Below are 26857 nucleotides of genomic sequence, written 5' to 3'. Positions count from 1 at the left end.
TTCACTTCCCCAAATGGCTGCAACAGCAGTAGTTAGGCCATGGGAAAGCCAGGAGCCTGCAACTCCATCTGGGTATCCCCTGCAGGTGGAAGGGCCCAAGTACATAGGACTTTTTTTTTTTTTTTCTGCCTTCCCTGGTGCATTACCAAGGAGTTAGTTCAGAAGTGGAGCAGCTGGGACTGCAGCTGGAGCCTGATACGGAAGTCAGTGTAGCAAACAGCGGCTTCACGTGCTTCTCTACCACACTGGCTTCTGCATGGATTTACAGAAACACACTTCTTCTGTATTGGCTCTTTAATGCTCCCCTCCTGTGAGTCTTTTTCTAGATATCCACTGTCATCCCAGTGGTTAAAAGCAAGCTGACTTTTCTATTTCTGGGTTTCTTTCTATAAGATCCTTCTTTTAAAAAAAAATTTTTTTTTTTCATTTTATTTGAAAGACAGAAAGACAGCACAAGGGCTAACAGGTAGATAGGAAGGAGCTCGTCCCTGCTGGAATAAGAAAAGGGGAGTCTCTTTAAAGTGTCTAAGATGCTTGCATAGGCCCAGGAGATATTAGAGGACAAAAGTGCCTTCTGAGTCAAGTTTTATCACGAGACTACACAGACGTTACCCTTCAGGTTTTATCTTGAGCAAACTAGACAGGATTCCAGCTCTGACCTTCTGGTTTTGTGTTGCTGATCTGCTCATCTGACACACGCTTGAAAGACATTCAGACATGTTGTCAGATGTTCCTGGAGCCCCACTCCAAATGTTGCCGTAGGAAGTTTCTGTCTTCAGTAAATTTCACTTTACTCCCAATTACATGTCCACATGAAAATTCTTTTATGTGAATCAAGAACTGAGGCTGCTTGCATCCTTTATGTTGAAATTCCTCTTCATGAGAAAGAGAGATCTTCCACTCTCTGTCTGGGCCAAGCCAAAGTCAGGAGTCTAAAACAGTCCAGAGTTCCCAGATGGGGGACAGAGTCCAAGTACATGAGCCGTTATCTGCTGCCTCCCAGGCTGCATTGCGAGTTGACCAAGTCTATCCCTGAAATGTGCTGGAGGCAAACCCTTAGGAGCTCTGGAGTCTTCATTCACCAGCCTTGACTGTCCCACAGTGGAAGAGAAGAGCTACTCCAATCAGCCATGGGCAGGGGTTTTAAGCAATGATTAACCAGTCAACTAAGAGAGCACTGGCACGTGATATGAATCATTCCATCAACCAAGCTTACATCAATGCACAATACAAATTATCCAGGCAATTGTAGTGGCACAAAACAGAGACCCAATTAGTTTAAGCATTGTGCACTCTAAACTATCCAATCGGGAAGAGCTGCATCCTGTCTAGTAGTGAACAATTGAATCAGACAAAGAGGTCCTTTCAAATCCATGCGCGGGAACCAATTTGGGACAATCAGCTTACTGCCTGAGCTGTGGAAGGGAAGCAAACTCTCATCCCAGAATGGGATTGTGTCTTGTGATAAGCACTCTCATGTTCCCGGGAATTTCCAAGAACCCAAGGTCATGGACACCTTTCCGGAAACGTTTCAGGAGATCTAGCTTTACGGTTGCCTTTTTTTCTTTTTAATTGTCTGGGCTATCACAGCTGTGCATTAAGCAGGAGCTGAAGCGAAAGGAGAAGAGCCAGAATTCAATATGGTCTGTGGACTCCTCAGATAGCAGCCTAGCCCTGTACCTAGCACCAGCTCCTACCTTTGGCAGCTCACTGTAGCCACCGCATGCCTCTTATTGTCACTGACTAGGATTCTCTCCACAATCCCAGGATTGCTGATCACGCTAAAGACAATGATATGTGTTTATTACAGTTTCTGGTAGTGGTGTGTTATTCTAACATCAGTATATTTATGAGTTTTTCTTCTTAATTAAGATTTGTTTGGTTTTTGTTTTTATTGGAAAAGCAGATTTGCAGAGAGAAGAGAGACAGAGACAAAGATTTTACGTCCACTGGTTCACTCCCCAAGTGGTCACAATGGCTGGAGCTGAGCCAATCCAAAGCCCGGAGCCAACAGCCTTCTCCAGGTCTCCCACGCGGGTGCAGGGTCCCAAGGCTTTGGGCCATTCTCTACTGCTTCCCCAGGCCACAAGCAAGGGCCTGGATGGAAAGCGGAGCAGCTGAGTCACAAAATGGCATCCTTATAGGATGCTGGTACTTGAAGTGGGAGGACTAGCCAATTAAGTCATTATGCAGGGCTCAAGATTTTGAAAAAGTGCATTAGGAATGGATCTGATACTACAGTGCAACAGGTTAAGCCACCACCTGAGACACATATGAGTGCTAGTTCAAGTCTTGGTTGCTTTCCAGCTTCCTTTTGAGACACATAAGAAAGCACCAAAAGATGGTCTGTGTTCCTGGGCTCCTGCACCCATGTGGGAGACCTGGAAGAAGCTCCAGGCTTTAGCTATGAGCCAGTCCTCATTGTGGAAGCCAACTGAGGAGTGAGTCTGGATGGAAGGTTCTCTCTCTCTCTTTCTCTTCAGCTCTCACCCTCTACATCTCTCTCTCTAACTTTGTCTTTCTTTTTTCTTTTTTAAGATTTATTTCTTTTTATTGGAAAGGCAGGTATATAGAGAGAAGGAGATACAGAGAGAAAGATCCTCATGTGCTGGTTCACTCCCCAAGTGGCCGCAATGGACAGAGCTGAGCCAATCTGAAGCCAGGAGCCAGGAGCTTTTTCTGGGTCTCTCACATGGCTGCAGGGTCCCAAGAATTTGGGCCATCCTTGACTGCTTTTCCAGGCCACAAACAGGGAACTGGATGGGAGTGGAGCTGCCAGGACATGAACAGGCACCCATATGGAATTCAGGTACATGCAAGGCAAGGACTTTAGCCAGTAGGCTGCAGTGCCGGCTTCTAACACTGCCTTTCAAAGAAGCACATTTGCTAAGTGCATAAGGCAGATGTCATGTGTTAAGCCATATAAAAACACAGTATAGGTTGTCGACAGTAATTCCTATGGCATTAGTTAGTAAACAATAGAAATTCTCCCCGTGATGAATCCTCCCAGAGAAGAACCATGCAGGAGACAGATACAAACGACAGACATTCCGGCATCAGCAAAAAATCTTTGTGTTGCACATTCTTTCCAATTTCCTGCTTGAACACTGTATTCTATTTACAAGTCCAATGAGAACCTCCAAAGTTCTCTGTGTTATTTCTTCCATCTCCGTTGAAATGCAAATGGAACCCTGGTCCCACTCAGTAATCTGAACGCACACATTAATAATTACCACTCCCAGCACTTGAGACCTCCTCCAAAGTAAAAGAAGTATCAACATGGAAAGCCTCGCAGAGATCTGCCCATGGAAGAAGCCTCTGCCTTTAAAACACAGGGAGTGCCTGACCCAGAGGAGGAAGCCAACAGCCTGCAGAGGGTCTGTGTGGAGCTGGCCTTGAGCAGCTCTGGGTCAGCTGACTGGTCAGGCTGTCATAGATCCTTCCAGTCCAGATATACAGGGCTGGTTTCCCACTCTGAGCACAGCAGGCCCAGCAATTCTGCTCATCCCTCAAGCCTGAAGAGGGCAATTTGAAGCTTGGAGCTTAGAAAAGCCCTGATGTTACAAGGGAAGTGCCTGCCTACCTGCCCCAGAGAAAGTCATTATCTACATTTTAGTTGTCAGAAGACCTAGAGAATGTATTTCTAGCTTCCATAGAAAGTTGCTAACCAGGCAATCTCGAGCAGGTGATCTGGACAAAGCAACGCCCAAGTGTGTGGGAACGCCGAAGAGACCAGCACTCTCCATTCAGTAGATGTGGTAGAGCCAGATGGAAACATATTGTGGAAAACAAGGGCTAGAGAAAGACCTAACTAGCCACTGCTCCATCCCCGGGGGTAGGCAGGGACTTTATGCTGCTGATCTCCACCACCCAAATCAGGACCATCACAGCAGGGAAGCACTTCATCTAATGAATTGTAAGGTTACAGAGTCCTTTTTCTTGGGATAACTGATATCACCAGATGTTGTAAAATGAGAGTCAGATGTATCAGATATTTCACAGAGGGGGTGGGCAGAAATCTGTGGATGGGCAGGAGTGACAGATTGTGCTGATATTGGGAGAGCTCTGGCCCTGCTTTCCAAGACCTTCCCAAAGGATGTTGAAGAGGCAAAATCAGCGAAGCCCTGGAGCACAGTGACCAGTGAAGAGCATTGTCTACAAATATTACTGAGTGTCCAGGTCCTTGACAAAGCCCTTTGGGGACTAACATCACTGAGGGAGCCCAGCCCTAAAAGAAGTCCCTGACTAACACCATCCCACAACTCCTCCCTGACATGCACACATTTAACAGAATAGGGTAGAAGCTCCTTGGAACAAGTGTTTGTCAAATGGTAAGATTTAGGTTTTGACAGAAGCAAGTTAGAAAAGGCTCTGGAGACCCAGAGGATGTTGCTGTATTTCCTGTGTAAATCTGCCTTTCCAATAAATAATTAATTAATAAAATCACCCTTAACTTCACAGTGGCTAATGTCTAAGCACTCTATTTGCTCTTTGCAAATACAGTGTTAAAGACACAGAAATACCCCTGGACTATGAGACCCCAATGGCTCGGTCTCTTCCACAGCACATCCCCTTTGCTGGGAGCTTCTTCTCTCCTTACTTGAGCAAAACTTTATTTCTTTACTCTCACTATTGTGTCCAGTTGTGTCACTTGTCATCAGTTCTAGGACAAACCCAGACTCATCCCACCAGTTTTCCAGCAACGTCATGGCACAGGTGGTTGAATGCCACTTGTAATGCTGGCACCCCCAAATGGAGACCTGACTACTCCACTTCTGATCCACCTTCCTGCTAATGTACCTTGGAAGGAGGCAGAGTGTGACACAAATGCTTGGGTCCTTGCTACCCACAGGGATGACCAGGACAGAGCTGCTGACTCCTGGCTTCAGTCCTGCCCAGCCATTATCACCATTTGAGGAGTAAATCAGCAGATGGACAATCTCTCTCTTTCTCTGTTGTTCCCCTTCTTTTTTCTGGTGCCTTTCATATAGATAAATACTTTTTTTTTTTAATAAAGAAAAAGCCCTTCAATGTGTAACCAGTTATAAAATGACATCACAAACCAGAGAAGTAAAGCAAAAAGGCTTGTTTTGTGGCAAAGAATGTAAAGCCACCACCTGTGATGTCAGCATCCCATCTGGGCTCTGGTTCCCAGCTGTTCCACTTCTGATTGAGATCCATATTAATGCTCCTGGCAAAAGCAACAGAGGATGCCTCAAGTGCCTTGGCCTCTGCCACCATATGGGAGACCCAGATAAAGCTCCCGGTTCCCAGTTTCAGCCTGGCTCATCCCCGGCCATTCTGACCACTTGGGGGAGAGAAGCAGTGGATGGAAACATCTATCCTTCCTTATTTCCCTCTATCTAACTCTGATCTTCAAATAAATAAATCCTTTTTTTTTTTTAAGGAAAAGGAAAGCAAGCCAGGAAGCCAATGCTTCCTGTACTACTGACTGCCTACCCGTCATATTTTGAGATGCACATTGCCTTGTTCTTTTTGTCAACTTCTTTCACAGAGCAGCACAAGCTGGTTGGACAAGATCTAACTTCACCATGTAGGGCCCTCCAGAATCACCATGAGTACACAGAGAAGGAATGCACAGGGCCTGACACCAGAGACCTTGCAGCTCCTCAGTGACATCACCACACCAGCATCCCCTTACAGGCAGCCTCTTCAAAACCCCCAGGACCTCCTCACTCAGCAGAGCAGCAGTGTCGGGACCCTGAGGTCAGCCACTCCCTCACCTGTTGGCAGATTAAAGATGCCCACATCCCATCCCAGTGTGCCTGGGGCAAGCTCGGCTCTGGTCCCTGAGAGGCAGCAGTAATGGATGTATTAATTCCTTCTCTTCCACCCATGTGGAAAGTCCAGGTTGAACTCCAGGATCCCAAGGTTAGTCCCAGCCCAGCCCTGAATTGCTAGAGTTTGGGGAATGACAGAACAATAAATAGGATCGCATTCTGTCTGTCTGTCTCTCTCTCTCTCTCTCTCTCCTCCCTCTAATTATCAAAATAACAACACAATAGTAACAGAAGAACTAAAAATAATTATATACCTCTACTGAGAAGGCATTGTGAGATGAATCTTTATCTTTCATAACAGGAAGTCAAGAGATAATATCCAAAGTTGGTGAGCTGTAAGGAAGCCATGTAAGCATGGTCTAGATGCAGAGAGATAATTACTTAAAAGCAGAGACTAAGTGACGGCCTCTGGACAATGGACTTGGTATAGGTAAAGGGTCATACCTTTGACACATTGGTTTCACTTTGTAAATCATGTGCCTGAATTACCCTCTTAGATTAAATACTTACAAGAAATATAAATGGGGTTATTGCTTATCTCCTCCCTCTTCCAATATGACTCCATGAATACAATGTTTTTGAAGCTTCTTTTTTTTTTCCTTCTATTCCTGGTAACCTATCAAACTAACCCCTCCCTACCACTTGTCCAGGGTAGGGATGAAGGACTAGCAGTGGTGACCTGAAGCTTGGTATGGCTATGAAAGCAGTTTTTGATTGAAGGCCACTCTAGATGTTGTCTGAGGAAATAAGAGACAGAGGACGCAAGCAGGAATGAATGTGTGTGCACACTCTAGCCTACAAGATGCACAACTTCCTGTGTGTGTCTTAGTCACGCTGGTTTCTACTTTCTACCCAATAGGTAGGTAGTCGAGGTGACAAGTGCTTAAATCAGCAGACAGTGAGCTGCACAGATTGTCCTCCATATTAGGAGTGGGCCTCATCCCGTCTGTGAGGAAGGACTATAGCACCCCAAGGGAAAAGTTCCACTCTGACCTGCCTTTGGACGCCAGCTGAAGTATCAGTGCTTTTCATGTCTGCGGACAGCTGGCCTGCTGTGTGGATTTTGGAGTTCCCAGCCCTCACAGCCACGTGAGCCAATTGCATCTCCATCTTGCTCTGAATCCCTCCTTTCTGTACATACGTGCACACGCACGCGCACACACACACACACACACACACACACACACACCCCCTCATTGGCTCTGCTTCTCTAGAGAATCCTAACCATGCCAGAACACACTGTGAAACGTCACTTTTCGTTTCTCCTCACCAATGCCATAGTGACTGTAGTGACAAAAGTGGAGATGATGCCTGCTGCCTGGATCCTTGAGGGCCAATAGCAGGTGGAGTTCCTCTGCCAACCCCCAGTGCACAGACAGCCTAGGCAAGTCATAAGTCCCTCATGATTGACGTGGACTACCAACGTATTAGGTACGAAGCAGAAACCAGGATAACTACAAACCACACAGGAAGCTCCCCATCTTCTAGGCCGGGGTGCGCAGTAACATTGGCTTCTGCTCGTGTACTCTGTCTCTCATTTCCTCAGGCCAGAATCTCCCAGGGTTCAAGAGCAGAAGCAGCTCTAAAAGTGGGCCCTGCCTAGGATGTCCCTGCATTGACATTCTAGTCTCTTCCAGCTGTCAACCTCGGGAGCTCAAAAATTTTCTCTCCCTCTCAAGTCAGTTTAAAAAAAAAGTACTTTCCCCTAGTGTGAGAGATAACAATCCTGTCATAAGGGGTAACAAGCAAATCCCCTCCCACCTGAGAACAGAAATTTCACCTTCTTAAAGGGATTTGCATTTGAAAAGATTAAAGAACAAGCCAGAGATCCCACACAGAGGATGCTATACTTGGGGAAATTCCAGGGAGTTGAAGGGAGGAGTGAGGGATGAAATGCTGGGGCTGGAGGGATTTTTCACAGGTGTTCTGCAGGGAAGTGCCACCGAGTCAGGCTGGCTTGCCTCAGTTCAGAGGGATAAATGTTGGGGTAATAAGGTGAAGTGCATTGAAATACGTTCCAAGGAGTGAGCAGGCCTGGAAGAGAGAGCATGTGACCCTCTGAAGGGAGAGGGTTGATTGAAGCACAGTATGGAGAGAGCACGTGGCAGTCTTTCTTCCTGGTCTGGAACTTTGATCCCTGAGGCTTGAGGATGAGGGGCATTGACCAGTGATGGGCTGTGATGCTCATGATTGATATACATGACACACAGCTGGGGTTTGCATGCCTCCAGGCCATCGGTGCACAGGCCTACAAACTGGACTTGTCTGGTCAGGCTGAGCTCCTATCCTATTTCATCAGATCCTTCAGTCACAGGTTGAACAGGAAAGTGAGCAGTCTGAGGTGAGTCCTGGAGCAGGGCCAGCAGGGTCCCTGGCCCCCACTGGATGAGGGTTTGTAGTCTCTCCCCAGACACTCATGCCTACTTCTCTGCCTGCAAGAACCAAGACGCCCTAGGCCTGATACTGGGGGTTGTGGTGCTTCTGAGCGGCAGAAGGGTCAGGCCCAGCTCCTGGATCTCCCTCCCGTTGGCTCCTGATAGAGTCCTGAGAGCAGCTCCCAGCTCTTTGGCTTTCCACAGGGCAGCTTCCTGGAACACAAGGCTTGTCTCTGGGGACCACGGCTCCCCTCTTACCTTGCACCCCCGGAGGAGGCTGCTCTCTAATCTCACAGGCAAGATCTATTCATAATTCAACCTGGGGATTCATTTACAATGCAGACTGAGATAACTAGGTTCTGGGATGCAGCCCAAAAAGATGCACTTTGTGAGCCTGCTTCCCGCAGGTGGTTCACAGCAGGTGGGAGGCAGGGATGTGTGGAGAAACCGGCTCCAAGGAGCTGGGGGAGTTACGCTAGCACAACCCACTCTCTTGGGTCTCCAGCTAACTCTTTCCTAGGTGGCTGTTTTTCTTTTTTTCTTTCTCAAACATAAGCTTGGATAACCAAGGTACACACAGTTTATTCATGTGATATTTTAGCAAACCTGGTGTAGAATCAAAAATCACTGAGACATCATCCACTTGGCCAATGAAATGGTTCATTTCTATGCTCTCGTGGGAGGCACCCACTAACGCACACACACTCTCTCCCTCTCTCTCTCATTATCCCAGCCAAGCACTGACCAAAATCCATGCACCCCCTGGTGGTTGGAAGATACATTACAACTTCCCGTAATGGGGAGTAAAGAATGCATCCTTCGGTTTTGTGCTTGTATTTCACCACTCCTCTACTCAACATCTGGAGAAATTTCTCAGAACAGATCTCGGGTCTGCTGCATCAGCCCTGTCCCGCAGCTAAGAGAATCATAGCTGTGTAGCATCTCCCCACTTACTTTAACACAATGCTGTAGGATGTTGTAGGGTGATCTGCGCAAAAACACGGCAGCAACCTCGTTTCTTGCCTCACACAAAAGGATTTTCATGGAAACTCTAGTTTGCATACTATTATTTATTTAGGAAAGAAATAAAGAGGGCTCCTGTCCTAGTGACTGGAGGGGTTCCAAGGTAGGGAAAAACCCAAAAGGAAATGGTTGAAATGGTGTCTTTTAACCACCATCTCGGGGAAGGGGGTTTACAGGAGTACTCCAAGGACAGAAAGAAAAAAAAAAACTTACTCACAATGGGTTGTAATTTCTACCACCTTGCCCCGAGGTGAGACCTGTAGCTTCCTTCCCCCACACTGAAGATAAACTGAGGTGCCACCACTCTCAAAGTGGTCCATTCTCCTCCCCAAGGGACAGGGATTGGTATATTAGTTCTGTCCTTTGGTTCCTTCTCTTCGGGAAGAGTATAGAAATAGGGAAAAAACCTCATTTTTAGACACTCAATTAACCTCTTAAAGGCAACTTCGGCAGAGACCCTCACTGTCCCTCTAATTCTTTACACAACACCTCAGACATCCCGTGGGTCCTTACGTGGCCGCATGGAGGCGAGGGACCCGCTGAAAGCATGGACACAAGAACTCCCCAACCGTGAACAGATGCCGTCTCTCCTGGTCTCTCCAACTGCCTTTCAGAAGAGTAGATTTATTTCTTTTACAGAGAGAGAGACAGAAAAAAATTTTAATTCTAATACATTCCATTTTGGTTTGAAATCCTGCCCATCTCTCTGTTCTGCATCACATTTTAGTTTTTAAAAAATTTTAAATAAGCCACGGCTTATGACACCAGTCCTCCCCATCAGAGTGCTGGTTCAAGTCCTGGCTGCTCCACTTTCAACCCCACCTCCTGCTAACGCACCCAGGAAGACGTCAGTGAGCCCAAGAACTGGACCCCTGCTACCCGTGAAGAAGACCAAGGGCTCCTGATTGGACTTGACCCATCCCAGGTTGTTGTGGCTGTTTGGGAAGTGAATCAGCAGACACACGCTATCTCTTTCCCTCTGTCATTCTGCCTTTCACAGATTTTTTTTTTTTTTTTTTTTGGGAAATGTATTTGGACATTCTCTTGTTTCATCCATCTGCAAACAACTGGATCACCTCACATATCAATGCAAACTTAGGAAACAGTAAACACTTTAATATTATCCTAAATAAAGCAGGAAGATAAAGCTGTGAAACGTATTTTAAAGTCAAATGACTTGTAGGTTATTTGCAACAACATTCTCTTATCACAGAAGTAGGGTATTAATCACACACAACCATACCCAAGTCTGAGCTACACTACTGTATCTTTTTTTTAAGATTTATTTATTTAAAAGATAAGTAACAGTGAAAAGGTGTTAGGGAAGAAAAGAGAGAGGGAAAGGGGAAGGGGAAAGCAGAGTTGCAGAGAGAGCGAGAGAGAGAGATCTCCTATTTGCTGGTTGGCTACTCAAAGGGCCACAACAGCCGGAACTGGGCGGGTCTGCAACCAGGAGTCAAAACTTCCACTGGGTCTCCCAAGTAGGTACAGAGGGGCCCAACGGCTTGGGCCAACTTCCACTGTTTTCTCAGGTAAATTAACAGAGAACTGGATTGGAAGTGAAGTAGCTGGGATTTGAGCCAGTACCCATATGGGATGCTGGGACCACAGACTGAGGCTTAACTTCCTACACCACTGTGCCAACCCATGAAGGGCAGTCTTAACACCAACACTGAGAAAACTATTATACAAGTGTGAAAGAATGAAACTGGATCCTTACCTAGCAGCGTATGTAAAAAGACTAATTCAAAAGAGTGGATAAAAGAATATGAATATAAGAGCTGAAACCAAAAATCTCTTAGTGGAAAACACAAAGGAAAAGCTTCATAAATATTGGGTTTGGCAATGATTTCTGTTTACAACAGCAAAACCATGGGCAACAAAAGCAAAAAACAAACAGATGGGACTCTGCCAGGCTAAAAAATTGTCTTGCATTAAAGAAAACAATCAGTGGAGTGAAAAGGCAACCCATGGAATTGGAGGGGATATTTGCATATTTTCTGTGTATCTAAAAGGAAATCCAATGTGCTAAAACATAGCAAGCCAATCTGCCTGTGGTGTCCCAGCTGCTCTACTTCTGATCCAGTTCCTTGCTTGTGACCTGGTAAAGCAGCAGAGAATGGCTCAAGTCCTCTCCCTATACTCACGTGGGAGACCCAGAGAAGCTCCTTGCATCATCATACTGGCTCAGTTCTTGAAGGCATTTGGGGAGTAAACCAGTGGATGGAATATCTTTTTCTTTCTCAATCTCTCCCCCTCTCTCTGACCTTCTCTCTGTAAATCTGCCTTTCAAATAAAAATAAATAAATAAATAAATGTAAAGGATTACTGCCTAGAATATAAAACTACTATAATTCAGCAACAACCAAATAGGCAGAGAATTTAGACAGAGATTTTTCCCAAAGGAGATATACAAATACCAAGAAACATATTAAAAGATGTTTGCATCACTGATCATTACTGAAACCACAATGAGATACTACATCATACCCATTTGGATGGCTAGGATAAACAAACAAACAGAAAGAAAGAAAATAAATGTTCATGAGGTTGTCTCATTTATTCTCGCCGTCTACTTGGAAGCTGAGAGATAGAGAAACATATCTTCCATCTGCTGATTCACTCCCCAAGTGCCTAAGGCAGCAAGGTCTGGACCAGGTCAAAGCCAGAAGCCCAGAACTTACCCATGTCTCTTGCTGAAGTGGGGGCGCAGTCACTAGAGCATCACCTGCTGCCTCCAGCATGCACAGCCGGAAGTTGGACTGAAAGTACAGCGTCTAGGACTGGAACAGGGAGTCTGATAGGAGCTGTTGGCACCCTAAGGCTTGGGTTAGCACGCTATGTCACAATATCTGTTCTAGATACAGGTATCTTTTTATGACTTAATTATTATTTTTAAAAATATTTATTTTATTGGAAAGGCAGATTTAGAGAGAGAAAGATGGAGAAACAGAAAGATCCTATGTCCTTTGGTTCATTCCCAAGTGGTTGCAATGGCCAGAACTGAGCCAATCTGAAGCTAGGAGCAAGAAACTTCCTCCAGGTCCCCATGAGGGTGCAGGGGCCCAGGGCTTTGGGCTGTCCTGGACTGCTTTCCCAGGCCACAAGCAGGGAGCTGGATAGGAAGTGGAGCAGCTGGGACACAATCCAGCGCCCATATGGGATCCTGGTTTGTGCAAGCCAAAGACTTTAGCCACTGAACCATTGTGCCAGCCCTTATTTATTCGAAAGGCAGAGCTATAAACAGAGGGAAGGAGAGACAGAAGGAGAAGGGAGAGAGAATGAATATGAATCTTCCATCTGTTGGATCATTTCCGGCAACAGCCAGCGTTAGGGCAGGCTGAAGCCAGCAGCTTGCAGTTTCATTCACACCTCCCCTGTGGGCACAGGGTCCCAAGCACTTGTGGCATCCTCCACTGCTATTCTCAGGGGTTCCAGCAGGAAGCTGGACTGGAAGTACAGCAACCGAGTCTTGAACTGGCCACTGTATGGAATGCCGGTGTATCTGGTGGTGACTTTATTCTCTGCACCACAACGCTGCTTCCAGATACAGACATCTTTTTTTCTCTTTCTTTTTCTATTTTTTTAAAAGATTTATTTATTTTTATTGGAAAGGCAGATATACAGAGAGAAGGAGTTACAGAGAGAAAGATCTCCTACCTTCTGGTTCACTCCTCAAGTGGCCGATCCAAAGTCAGGAGCCAGGAGCTTCCTCCAGGTCTCCCACGTGGGTGTAGGGTCCCCAGACTTGGCGCTGTCCTTAACTGTTTTCCCAGACCACAGCCAGGGGAGCAGTCGGGATTAGAACTGGCACCCAGAATAGGGTCCCGGTACATGCAAGGTGAGGACATTAGTCAGTGGGCTACCACGCCGGGCCCCAGATACAGACATCTTAACAAGTATCTGAACTATTAGGCTAAATACCCATCTGTGAGCTTCTGTTTTTGTTGTTGTTGTTGTTGTTATGTTTTTCAAACACAGTGGATTCTAAAATCACAAGAAAAAATATATAGTATAGTAAACACATAACTAGTAACCTAGTAACTGTTATTTAATAATTATGTGCTATATGTCATACAACTGGAAATGCAATAGGGTTTTTTTTTTTAGCATCACTACATACGTGAGGAAAGTGCTGCACTGAAATGTCAGCACAGCTTTACCACATCACTAGGTTTCTGGAATTTTCCAACTGTACCATTGTATATGGAATACTGACAAACATTATTGGGCAGCACATGTTTGCATTTTACATTCATTCTGATTTTTTTTAACTAGTTCAAATGAACTTTTGGTGCCAGAAGGGTCAAGTTCTCATTATATGGAAATATCCACGATATGGAATATTCTCTCATAATGTCAGCTAGGTGAAGTTTCACTATAATTATTAGACATGGAAAGAAATCACCATAAAACCAAGCTTGTGCCTGCACATCAAGGCAAAGCTAGCTGTCCCTGCCATTCTGAGTGGAAGCGAAAAAGACAGGTGCCCTTGTCCCTCAGGCCAGCCCTGGTTGCTGCATTTCCCTGTGCAGGAGCAGCAACCTTGAGGCAACACGTTCCAGCTCCGTGTGCTCAGGTTCCCAGCTTGGCGCTGCCTGCTGGGGAAAGCTGCTTCTGGCCCCGTAACTGGAGCTTCCGCACACTCACATTTTTAAAAATTTGATTTCGTTCTATGACACAGTTTCATAGGCTCTGGGATTCCCTCATCCCCTTCCCATGCCCTCCCCCCATGGTGGATTCCTCCACATTGTTGCACTTCAAATTGTACAGTTCAAATCCGGTCATGGCTCTTCCATTGCAAACATGTACCATGCATAGAGTCCAGCATCTTGAGGTGCAAAGCAGTTTTAGGAGGGGTGTGCAGAGAAATCTTCTATACCTTAGTGAGGAGTAACTAATTTTTGTGTCTTACCCAGTACGGTATATGTAAGTACGAGCTGTCTGTTTCCTGTCTGGTTCTAAGCTTTCCTTATTGATCTCTGTCTATCTAATCCAATTCTAATTTTTTGGGGGAGGGGGCACCAGAGCGACCCTGCTGGTCATTCCAAGAGAGGATGGGGATCCAAAGTTGGAGCTAAGTAAGGACCAGAGAAAGCTCCCCTCTCGAGTCCCGAAGGAAGTTTACTGTTCTTCTGTTCCTGAGGACCGCTCAGGGCTCCCGGCCATTGTTCCAATGACATTAGATCCTGTGAGGAAGGATCTGGGCTTCTCCCATCTCCTGTGGGAGTTCCGAAAGGGAGTGGATGACCTGAGAATTCTTGGCCTACAAGGGCAGTCCAATTCCCAGTGGTCTCCTTGGCAGTTGGAATATAACCTTTGGTTCCCGTACGGATAGTCCTAGGTGAGGATCTGGGAGTCTCCAGGGTTGGGATACAAGCCTCTTCCTGTCCTCCTGCTCCACTCTGAGGTTCCCCCACCTGCTCTGTATATATGGCCTTCTGTTAAGAGATTGTCAGATCGCTCTTGATTCCCCCTGTATGTCTTTATAGTTTTGCTACTGTCTAATGCTGTTTCGAGACTGTTGTCTATAAGTTACCTATTATGTTCTTGATAGGTTATACTTAATGTCTTCCTCACACATTCTAAGAAGGTGGAAGATTGCTCTGCTCTCCCGACCCATTACAGAATAATATAGAATATTAAAATGTATACTCACATTTAACCTGGAGGCAGAAATCAAGGAGGCACATATTTTAACCTGAAGGCTGGAAATCACAGCTTGTGTATCCAAGTGGCAGAAAGGGGAGCCATCTCCAGCCTCGCCCCTACCTTTGAGTTTCTCTCTTCTGATTCAGCATGTCTCCATGGTAACTTACTTGTGCCTCCAAACAGTCATCACAGGCCCTGTGGTAAGGTATTGGATTACTGCACTCAATTCTTCATTTCCTCTCTGCAGCAGAATGAAACACCTACAGCTCTCGCCACGTGATTCTGCAGGCAGAAAGCATTTTCATGACCCCACTGATATTGATGTAGCCCTGTGATTTATTTGTTTGCCAATGGAATATTCATGGATGTCATCAGGAAAAGAGGCAGTTTTTTTCTAAAGGCATACTTATATTTATTTTAAAGGGAGAGGTAGAGATCTCCCATCTGCTGCTTCACTCCCCAAAGGGCTGCCACAGCCGGCACTGGGCCAGATCACAGCCAGGAGTCAGGAACTCCGTGTGGATCTCCGACATAGCAGCAGGGATCCTCCTTCCAATGGGCTTTCCTAGTCAGCTACACAAGTAGTTCAATCCGACGCAGAGCAGCCAGGACCCAAGTCAACACTCCCTGGTGGGGGTGCTACTGATGCTGGCACCAACCTGACTCTTGGTGCCATAATCGCAGCCCCAGGAAAGAGATTCTTTTAAAAAGGGGGCGTTATTTTAATTGGAAAGTCAGATATACAGAGAGGAGGAGAGACAGAGAGGAAGATCTTTCATTCATTGATTCACTCCCCAAGTGACTGTAATAGCTGGAGCTGTGCCAATCCGAAGGAAGGAGCCAGGAGCCAAGAGCCTCTTCTGGGTCTCCCACATGGGTGCAGGGTCCCAAGGCTTTGGGCCATTCTGAACTGCTTTCCCAGGCCTCAGGCAGAGAGCTGGATGGGAGGCAGGGCCACTGGTATACAAACCAATGCTCATATGGTTCAAGGCCAACATGCTCCACTTCTAATCTAGCACCCTGCTGATGTGCCTGGGAGAGCAGCATAATATGGCCCAAGTCCTCAAGCTTGCATACCCACAAGGAGGACTCAGGAAGATCCTGGCTCCTGGCTTTAGCTTGGCCTGGCCCTGTCTATTGTGATCGTCTGGGGAGAAGACCAGTGACTGAAAGATTCTCTCTCTTTCTCTCTCTCTGTAAGTTTGTCATTAAGACTCATTTAGGGGCCTTCACCAGTGCCTTTTACTGAGCTAATACTTTATCTGCATCAGCCTGTCGTTGCAACTGGTGCATCCGTGAAGATGTTGAGCAAAGACATCCATGTCATTACACAAGGTGCAGGCACGCTGATGTCTTCCGGAGCAGTCATCACCAAACCTTAATATGCTGCAATGCACATTTTGTATCACTATAAAAACTCTTCTCATTTTTCTTTACACTTCAACTGAAATGCTAGATTGCTTTTGAAATTATAAAATTAGATTTATTATGCAGTGTTTATAATTTCTGCAGTTTTCATTTCAGGACAGTATATAGGATATTACAAAAATGTATTATAGGAGGGGCCCGGTGCAGTAGCATAGTGGCTAAAGTTCTTGCCTTGAACGTGCTGGGATCCCTAATGGGCGCCTGTTCTAATCCCGGCAGCCCGCTTCCCATCCAGCTCCCTGCTTGTGGTCTGGGAAAGCAGTCGAGGACAGCCTGAAGCCTTGGGACCCTGTACCCACATTGGAGACCCGGAAAAGCTCCTGGCTCCTGGCTTCAGATTGGCACAGCTTCAGCCATGGCGGCCGCTTGGGGAGTGAATCATTGGAGACAAGATCTTCCTCTCTGTCTCTCCTATCTGTATATCTGACTTTCCAATAAAGATAAATAAATATTTTTAAAACACATGCAAACTACTACATTCAATCTGTATTTACTTGCCTTCATTTTGTTGATGTTATTTAATGTTATATTTGCAGGAGTCATTCTTTTGTGTAACAGTAGTCCATTCATTTTCAATGCTGTTAATATTCTTTTGAATGAGTAGAACAGAATTTATTGAGAAGATTGCTTGACACAACAGTTCAGTGCTCTGCTCCCAATTCCGGCTTTCTGCTAATGCGCCCCCGTGGATGACGCACGTGTTGGCTCGAGCCCATTGAGTTCCTGACAAACTTGTAGAAGAATCAGACTGAGTTCCAGGCTCCTGGCTTCAGCGTAGCCTAGACCCAACTGTGGCAGGCATAGCTCCCTGTGTCTGTCTCTCTCACTCTTCCTGCCTGCCGAAATCAAATTTTTAAATCAGATTTATGTTTCTATTTGACTATTGGTGAAAACTTGGGGACCTTCTAATTATGGACTGATGTGAATAGTGTTGTTATGACTACTTTTGTATGTATCCTTCAGTAAATGTCTATAAACCTTTCCGAGTTGTATTGGCAATTAGACTTGCTGGGTCCAAAGTGTGTACTGTGCAGCGTTAGATTCTGGCAGTTTTCCAGAGTGGTTGAGAAAATTGACACTCCCACCCCAGTAAGGACAGTTCTCCTTGCTCCACACTCCTAGATTTCAACATTTCCATGTTTTCTTCTGACTCCACATCACACAGACCCTTGCCAACACAGATTTTGAGACACTGCTACGTGAAACGAGAAAGGTGGGTGTGTGGCCACCCCAGCAATGAGCCCTGAGGAGCACGGTCACCACATCTTACAAGAAAAGACTTGACTGAGTAATGGCCAAGTCCAACAGTTGGCTCTGAATCCCCCTTTCTATCTCATTGAGCAGCTGACTCACTTCTTGTGCCTCCAAGCAGAGAGAAACCAGCGTTCAAGTACCCCCGCCTGCATCCCAGCCAGGATTGCTGGAGTCAGGGGGCTGAAAGCGCACAGGTGGAAAAGCCCAGAGTAGGCAGAGGAAATGCGGGGGCTGCCTGGCAGCTGGAAAACAGATTCAAGGTAGGTGGGAGTGAGGGAAGCCAGGGTACAGATGACTGTATTTCCAAGATGTATGCAATTCAGATGATCAGAGCTAGATTTTAATTGAAAGTTTAATTTAATATATGGGAAATAGAAATATAGTGAAAGAATAAAGTCTTTTGTCTGTTAGAGTCATGGGCATCTCCAGTAAGTTATTCAACTTCTCTGGGCCTCTTCTCTCACTGTGTGCTACTGAGTGATGAGGTCATTTGCGATGAATAGATATTTATTGGTTTGTACTTCTGGAGGCTGGGAAGTACCAGATGGCTTACAATGATGGCCTTCTTGCTGAGTCACTGTATGGTGTGTGGCAAAGAGGAAATTCTCATTCATTAGAGGAGTACAGAGATAGAGAGCCCACTTCTGCCAACTCCTTTTCTTGTGGCTTGTATCCATTCTGGAAGGCTCTTCCATCATGACACACCTTCCAACACTGACACATCTGAGACTCAGCTGCCAATACGTATGTTTTAGAGGTGACAAGGACATTCAAATCAGAGCCCTGGGTCTCACATGCTCATAACAATGCAGATGGACACAATGCTTCCTTTCAGAATCAATCTCTAAAACTGCTTTTACTTGATTTTGCCAACCTTAGGGGAGGAGATGAAAGGGATGCTGAGACAAAAGAACCAACCTCTATTTTTCCTGCCATTCCTGCCATCAAGCGGAATAAGAACAATTAATAGAAGCCGTTTGGGCAAAGTTGGAGGATTGTTATTACTCACATATATAATGTCACTGAGCTGGCTGGACTGCAGTTCGCAAGGTTTATCTGGAAGGAATGCCACCACTAAGGAGCTGTGTGATCTTGTGATGTCAGTCAGCTTTCTAAATCTATTTTCTTTATGTAGACGATGGAAGCTAGCTTTGAGGGCACCTTTTAAAGTGATTCTAAGGGGTACATTGAATATTCCTATAATTGGAAGCATCTTATAATCAATAATGTCTTATTATTGACAGATTTTGCTTTTCGGCTGCATAATAATTAGATTCAATAAATACACTTGGCTGTACAGATAGTTATATAGTAATACCTTACATTTGTATATTAATATAATAGCCTGTAACTTTTTTTCAAAGATCTATTTATTTTTGCTGGTAACACAGATCAGATTTACGGAGAGGAGTGACAGACAGAAAGATCTTCCATTTACTGGTTCACTCCCCAAATGACCACAATGGCCAGAGCTAAGCTGATCCGAAGCCGGATCCAGGAGCTTCTTCCAGGTCTCTCACATAGGTGTAGGGGTGCATGACTTTGGGACATCCTCTACTGCTTTTCCAGGCTACAAGCAGGGAGCTAGATGGGAAGTGGAGTAGCAAGGATACAAACCAGTGTCCATACTTCCCAAATGGCCATGACAGCCAAGTTTGGGCCAGTACCAAGCCAGGAGCCAGGAACTCCATCTGAATTTGCCATGTGAATGTAGGGTCCAAGCAGTTAGGGAATGTGCTGCTTTTTCAAGTGCATTAGCAGGGATCAGGATCAAAAGTGGAGCAGCTGGGACTCACACCGGTGTCTGGAAAACTGGTGTTCAGGTGGCAGCTCAATCAGCCACACCATAATGCTGGCTCCTATTTTGTGCTCTAGTAATTGCTTTTAAAATACTCATTCATTCATTTCTACATGATGCATCTTAGTGGTTTTCAACAGTAGCATCTGAGGGGGAAAAAAATCACCTAACCTGTCTGTTTTTGATGTGTGCTTAACCTGACAAACAGAAAGGAATGGAATGTCAGGCAAAGTCAGGGAGAGGCACGAAGATGTTACTTTACGAGACATGTTCAGAAAACGTCCAGCATTTTTGTGGCTGAAAACAGAGAACACATCACTAGGTGGCAGGTGACACGTCAATTATGTCTCTAAGAGAGTAGAAGAAAACATCCAAAGAGGGCAGAATTTCATCCTCAGAGCTGGGGGTTTTTCATCAACAGGGCAATTTAGCTGGATTCACATTTGAAGTTCAGGAAAACCACTTTGATGGGACAGTAGATTATGCTTTAAAAGTGTGAGGAAAGAGAGATGAATGAAAAGTTGTTGACATACTCTTGAGAAATTATGAGGGTTGGAACTAATAACCTGGTAGGGGAATGGAGAAGAGAAGATGAAGTTGAGAGATATTGATGGAATGTTGATCAAAGAGGTGTAGGATATGCAAGAGGACTTCAAAAGTTTATGGAAAATGGAATTAAAATACAATAAGAAGTTTGAAGTTGGCATTGTGGTACACTGGGTTAAGCTGGTGATTGGGTGCCTGCATCCTTCAGCAGAGTTTGAGTCTTGCCTCTGCTTCTGGTCTAACTTCCTGATGAATGAACAGCCTAGGAGGCAACAGATGATGTTTAAAATACTTGAGTTCCTGCCACCCACATGAGAAATGGAATTCCTGGCTCCTGACTTCAGCTTGGTCCAGACCTAGCTGTTACAGGCATTTGGGGGAAAGAACCATGGTATGAACGACTTTTTTTCTCTCTCTGTGTCTCTCTGCCTCTATCTTCTGGGCCCTCGTGGCAACTAAATATCTACCTGAGTATCTGACCCCAAGTACTTATGAGAACTTCCCATCATGAAGTGGGTCTTTTCTGATGCACCAAACCATAAAACTAAGCACGTGCAGCCCCAGCATTCCAAAATAGAAGTGGTGCTGTTTGAGAGATCCCGCTGGGGCCGTCCAGAGATATCAATAAACTAGCACAAGCTGGTGACCCAGGCTCTCAAGATCCCTTTTCCTGCTACCTCACATGCCTTCCTCCAGCCATCCTTAAACCTCTGACTCACTGAAGAAAGAAGCAGAAGCAGAAGAATCCGAGGCCTGAATGATTGATCAACTTGCATGGCATGCTGATTCAAGCTAAAATTGGACAACTAATGACCTATTGTCTCACTCAAGGGTTGATGTTGTGGCTCAAACATTGGCATACAGGGCAGACTGGGGGGAGAGCTGTGATTATTTACCCCATCAATAAAGATAGACTGAGGGCAGTTCTATGCATAAATGGGTACAAGTGAGTGGGTTGTCCAGCTGATTGAGGATAGGCGAAGAACAATTGACACAAGAAGATCTGGAGGAGAGGTACACGCGTGAACATTTCAGAATGATCATAGCAAAGAGAGATATTTTATTTGAAAGGTACAGTTAGAGAAGGAGCAACAAAGAGGTTTTCCATCCACTGGTTCACTCCCCAAATGGCTACAATGGCCAGAGCTAAGCCATGCTAAAATCAGAAATCAGGAATTTCATCTGCAGGCATGTCAGGCTAGATCACAGTACCTCCTGGCAGATACAAGAGCCCGGGCTGGGAGTATGCCTGGTAGGGAACTGCGGGCACTCCCCTACTAAGCTGTACCTACCACTGGTGAACACAAGATTCAGAGCTGGGCAGGCCAGGCTGAACGAGGTGGCAGCACTTGTCAGCATATATGGGGACCAGGTCTGGGGGCTGGTCTGGCTGAGCTAAGTTGCAGCACTATGGGTGTGCATAGGAGCCAGATGGGATGTAACTTGTGTCTGGCAGGCTAGGCCACAATAGAGGCTAACATGTGCAAAAATCAGGGCTAGTAGTTGGCCCAATGGGGATTGGGGATTATTAGGGGTTGCCCTGATTAGGCCACAATACCCACTGGTGTGTATGAAGACCAGGTCTGTGATGAGCAGACTGTGCTGGGTTTCAGCACCAATTGGAACTCTCTTCTCCATATTGGGTTCTCAAAGGCATCATCAAATGACCATTCCCCAATCCTTGAATACTAATGTAGTTTGACTGCAAGGAGCGGCCCCTCCCCCTGCTTCCGGGGGACACAGGAGGAAAAAAAAACCTAAAAAAATCTGTCCTACTCCCCTTCCTCCATACCTCAACCCTCCCTAACCTAATTGAAGACCCACTTGGGTGCACAGCCCTCTACTAACTTGAAAAGAAAAAAAAAAAGGAAAAACTGGAGATAAAGGTGGAGACAGAGATCCTCTATCTACTATTCATTCCAAATGCCCGCAGCAGCTGATCCTGGGCCAAACCAAAGCCCAGAATTCAATCTGGGACTCCCATGTGGGTTACAGTGACCCAATTCGTTGCCCTATCAGCTGATGCCTCATAGTACATATTAGGAGGAAGTTGGAATGGGAATCTGGGCTTGGACTTAAACCCAGATACTTGTGTGTGAGATGCAGGTGTCCCAAGCACTGTCTTAATTGCCGTGCTGAGCATCTGCCTCTGGAAAGCTGCAATGGCCAGTCAGGCTGTGGGATCTAAATAACGTGCCTTCAGCGTCTCATATGATGGTATCACACTCCCAGTCAGGTCCCAGTGTGGCTTCTAAACAGTGATTCCTTGTGGCTGCCTTGAGTCCTGCAGGTGCTTCAGATTGCTGAAGATGTGTTACTGACACAAAGAAACCCTTATACCACCGAAGTCCTGAGACTTGGCAGCCCAAGCCTATGCTAGAATATCAAGGAAGCTGGGACTAAAATAGGCTGGTATTTGCTTATTTGTCCAGTACTATGTCAGGAGATAGCGAGGGTAGGGAGAAGATATCAGACACATCTGATAAAACCACTGACCTCAAGAAATGGACTAAAGATTAATTTCATTCATTTTAGAAATGTTTAATAAGAGCCTACAAGGTCCTAGTTAGGTATTGGCAATCCTTTGGTAGAAGAGACCCACTTGGTTCCTGATCCTGTGCTGCTTATGTGTTTTTTTGTTTATTTTTGTTTTGTTTTGTTTCACATCTCTCTGTGCCCTTCTGTACTTCATTGTACTCCTCTTGTGACAGAGGAGCTAATACAGTTATATGTTGACAAGGCCTTTCAGCATGTTGGACCTTGACTCAGAGTTATTGCTGAAGGTGACCAGATAATATTTTTGGTAAGTCTAGGGCCTGGCTTTCTCAGCCTAGCTCTACCTTGTGGCTCACAAAACTGCCAATTAGCATTTAACTCATTTGCTTCTAGAAGCTAAGTGAGGTCAGAAGTATGAAGCACTACAGATTTTTTTTTATGCTTTATTTTTCTATTAGACCACCACGCCGGTCTCCTCCCCCCCCTTTCCCCCTAAGATCTATCTATTTGCATGGATATACAGAGATAAAGAGAGAAAGATCTGCCATCCACTGGTTCACTCCCCACATGGCAACAGCCAGAGCTGAGCTGATCTGAAGCCAGGAGTCAGGAGTTTCTCCACCCCTGCTGCTTTCCCAGGCCACAAGCAGGGTGCTGGATGGGAAGTGCAGCTGGGACATGAACCTGTGCCCCTGTGGGATGCTGGTGCTTGGAGGTAGAGGATTAACTTGCTGAGCCATATACCAGCTCTGACACTACAGATTCTTAAACGATCTTCAAATTACCAAAGAAAGCTTACTCTGTGCATAATCCATTCATTCCAAAAGTACTTATTGGGTGTGTATCACCAGGTACACAATATTCGCACTTTGCCCTCATGAAGTTTATAGTTGGATGAGAGAAATACGTACTAATTCATCATGCAAGAATTTTAAGATCACAACTATAATGAAGGAAACTACACAGAAGTTTAACATTGCAACCATCTTGAGGGTAACTGTGAAGAGACACCTGGTGTCCCGGCAGCACAATTAGGAAAAACTGAAGAGGGTTTCGCCAAGATTTCCAACCATGAGGCTAGCCAGGGAAGAAGACGAAGGAATAGTAATGCTAGGCAGAGATAACACGCAAGGCCCTATGGGAGGAAGAGAGCAAAGGATGGAAGGCTGAAGCAGCTGGAATGAAGAGAATAAGGAAGAAGATGCTGAATAGGCAGAGAGTTTAAACCAGTCTTTCAGGCCATGTGGAGGAATTTCACTTTTTCTTACTTAGGAAGAATGGGAAATATTTGATCAGATTTGTTTTTTGAATCATTTCAGGACCTGAAAACAGGCAGATGCTATAATTCGCTGCTTCCAATTAAGTCCTGTGCCTCCCATGGTCCCAGGAGGACTGTGTGCTGTCATGCTTCCCAGACTGGACAATCTGGGGCCTACTTCTTCAGGACAGAATCATGAGCAACCATAGTGCATTTGCTTATTAGAATCACAATCATGCAATCTAGTACTTCGTAATTAAAAGACTAGGTATTGTTTTAACATAAACACTGCTTAATTTATCCCCAACCAGAGTTTCAAGAGGGAAATGCTATTGCTATTTATGTTATTTAGGATCAGAAATGTTAAGTTATATATTCAGGCCATTAAAAAAAGAGTTATTTATTTGAAAGACAGAGAGAGAGAGAAATCTGCATTCACTGATTCACTCTCCAAATGGTTGCAATAGTCTGGACTCAAGATGAAGCCAGGAGTCAGAAATTCCACGCTGGTCTCCCATGTGGGTAACAGGAGCCCAAGTACTTGGACCATTTTCTATTACCTTTCCAGGTGCAATAGCAAGGAGCTGGATAGGAAACGGAAAAGCCAGGGCTCCTACCTGGGCCATGCTGGGATGCAGGCATTGCAGGTAGCAGCTTAGCCCACTGCTTCACTGTGCCAGCCTCTGTATTCAGGCCATTCTACTACCAAAATTCACGCTGGGAAAATTCAAGTCCTTTCAAAAACTTTTTCCTTAAATAATCCCAAGTCAGTGGCAGTTGAAAGTCTTCTTTCAAGCTCCATCCCTGAAGCAGTTTTTCCACTGCACAGCTCCTTAGACCCGAACAGCAGCCACCAAAAAGGCAATGTCTTATCATTCTAGTATAGGTGCTTATTCAAGGGCATGTGCCACCAGCATACCACCCTCTAAAGACCCACTAAGCAGCAAAGTATAAAACATTTTTGTTTTTATTGGAAAGTCAACAGAGAGGAGGAGAGACAGAGAGGAAGATCTTCTGTCTGCTGGTTCACTCCCCAAGTGGCTACAATGGTCAGAGCTGAGCAGATCTGAAGCCAGGAGTTTCTTTCCAGGTCTCCCACGTGGCTGAAGGGTCCCAAGGCTTTGGGCTGTCCTCAACTGCTTTTCCAGGCCACAAACAGGGAGCTAGAATGGAAGTGGGGGTAGCCAGGATATGAACCAGTACCAATATGGGATTCTGATGTATGCAAGGTGAGGACTTCAGCCACTAGGCTACCGTGCCAGCCCTGAAGTTTTTGATAGTTCTGAAATGTTGATGGCTTTGTTGCACCAGATTGAGAATATCTTTCCAAGTTCTAATGGCTGACCATGTCCACCTTAGTGCGTCCACAGACCCAGAAACATGTTGCAAAGCTTGACCAGGAGAGTGGTCCAACCTATTCTTTTTTCCTTCTTCTGACAAGGCAATTGAGGTTCTCTGCTGGCCTTGATGACCTGGTGGTCATGTTCCCCATGTGTATCTGGGTATACTGACAAATGCACTGGCATCAGCAACTGAGAAGATCTAGTAACAAATAAATTCACTCCAAGTTTAGATCACATATCTTGTGATTTTCCCTGTGGCTGGAGTTAGAATCTAGTGGTCTAGTTGGGGAATCTCCCAAAAAAACCTCGCCTGAGGTGATTTCACACCTAACCCTCTTGAATGCCAGATAGTGCAGGGTCAGGTTCAGGCTGCCTTCTGCACCAGCTAATTCATGGTGGTTGTTGCTGCCTGGTCAGTTTTTCCCCAACACCATTTCTCACGTGAACTGATGGGTGCTGTAGCAATCTGGTAAGCCCAGTCTAGCCCACCACAAACTTAATACACACACACCATTGGGTGCCATAGCCTAGTAGGGGCAACTTTGAATAACCTCCATTAGGCCCCCTGCCACTAGTCTTTGTGCTTGCCAGCATGTGTTACAGCCTAGCCTGGTCTAGCTCACATTCCATCTGGCTCTCATGTACACCCATGGGTGCTGCAGCTTAACTCAGCCTGACCTTCCGTTAGGTCCAGGTCATGGGTGTTACATCTTGACCAGCCTGGCCCGCTCCCAGCCCTGGGTCTCATGTTCACCAGTTAGTTGCCGCTGCAACCCAGCAAGGGAATGCCCACGGTTCCCCTACCAGACCTGCACCCAGCTCCAGTTTTTGCCTGCCAGGGGGTACTGTGGTCCAACCTGACATGACTTATGCCCTGTTCCCATATTTGCCAATTGGCGCGGCAGCTTAGGCCAGCCTGGCCCACCTCCAGACAGGCCTGCCCTGAGTCCCAGCTCTCATGCACACCACTGTATGCAGTGGCCCAGCAAGGGAGTCCTTATGCCAATCTTGCTCATGCCAGTGTGTGTTATGGATGGCCTGCCCTCAGCCCACCCCCAGACTCAGCTCACATGTATACCAACAGGTGCTACAACCCAGTCTGGCCTGGGCCTGGCCTACCCTCAGCCCCAGCTGTCACACTTAGATCAGGAGCTCCTGCCTAGCACAGGAAATCCCCCTGTTCCCCTACCAAGATCACTACCAGCCCAGGATCTCATGTGTGCCTGCAGGAGCTGCAGCCCAGGCTGCCATGGCTAGCCTGCAATCCTGGCACTCACCAAGAGGGTACTAAGGCCTAGCCCAACTGGCCCATACCACTTCCAGATCTTGCTGGTGGGTAGTGGGTGTTACATCCTAGTCTAGCAAGACAAATTAAACTGCAGTTTCAATGCCCTATGTGTAGCAGATATTTTCTTATAACAACACACTTGGAACACAAAGGACTTCTGCCTAAAAAAAATTAATATGCTTAAAAACAATGACATTAAATTTTCCCCAATGTTTTCTCTTTTCTGAAATGAGTAACAGGGCAAATTAGACAGGTCTTTAGAAGCTGTACCTTTGTAGGAGGCGTGGGAGAGCAGGGTTGGCACAAATACTTGTTTGAGGCATTGCTTCTCTGCATAAGAAGGTGGGAGAAAGCCCTAGGTTTCAGGGGCGAATTCTGAATCACCTTTTGCGTTTCTTTCGGGTGTTCTAATCCAACAGCAAGGAGAGAGGAGGAGTAGAAGGCCTGGGGGACGGGCATGGAGAGGGCGAGGAAAAGGTGAAACGAAACACTTACGCATTGAGGATGGTAAGGAAGAGGGAAGGCAGAAGGAGACAGCCCTTCAGAAGAGAGACCACTTGCATAGAGAGAATTGAGAGAGTAAAAGGAAAACTGA

This window comes from Ochotona curzoniae, unplaced genomic scaffold (genome assembly GCF_017591425.1).
Source record: "Ochotona curzoniae isolate NIBS_2020 unplaced genomic scaffold, NIBS_Ocur_1.0 contig_2754, whole genome shotgun sequence".
In the NCBI taxonomy this organism is placed as follows: domain Eukaryota; kingdom Metazoa; phylum Chordata; class Mammalia; order Lagomorpha; family Ochotonidae; genus Ochotona; species Ochotona curzoniae.
The sequence above is the reverse complement of the archived record's forward strand: the minus strand, read 5'-3'. Positions refer to the sequence as shown.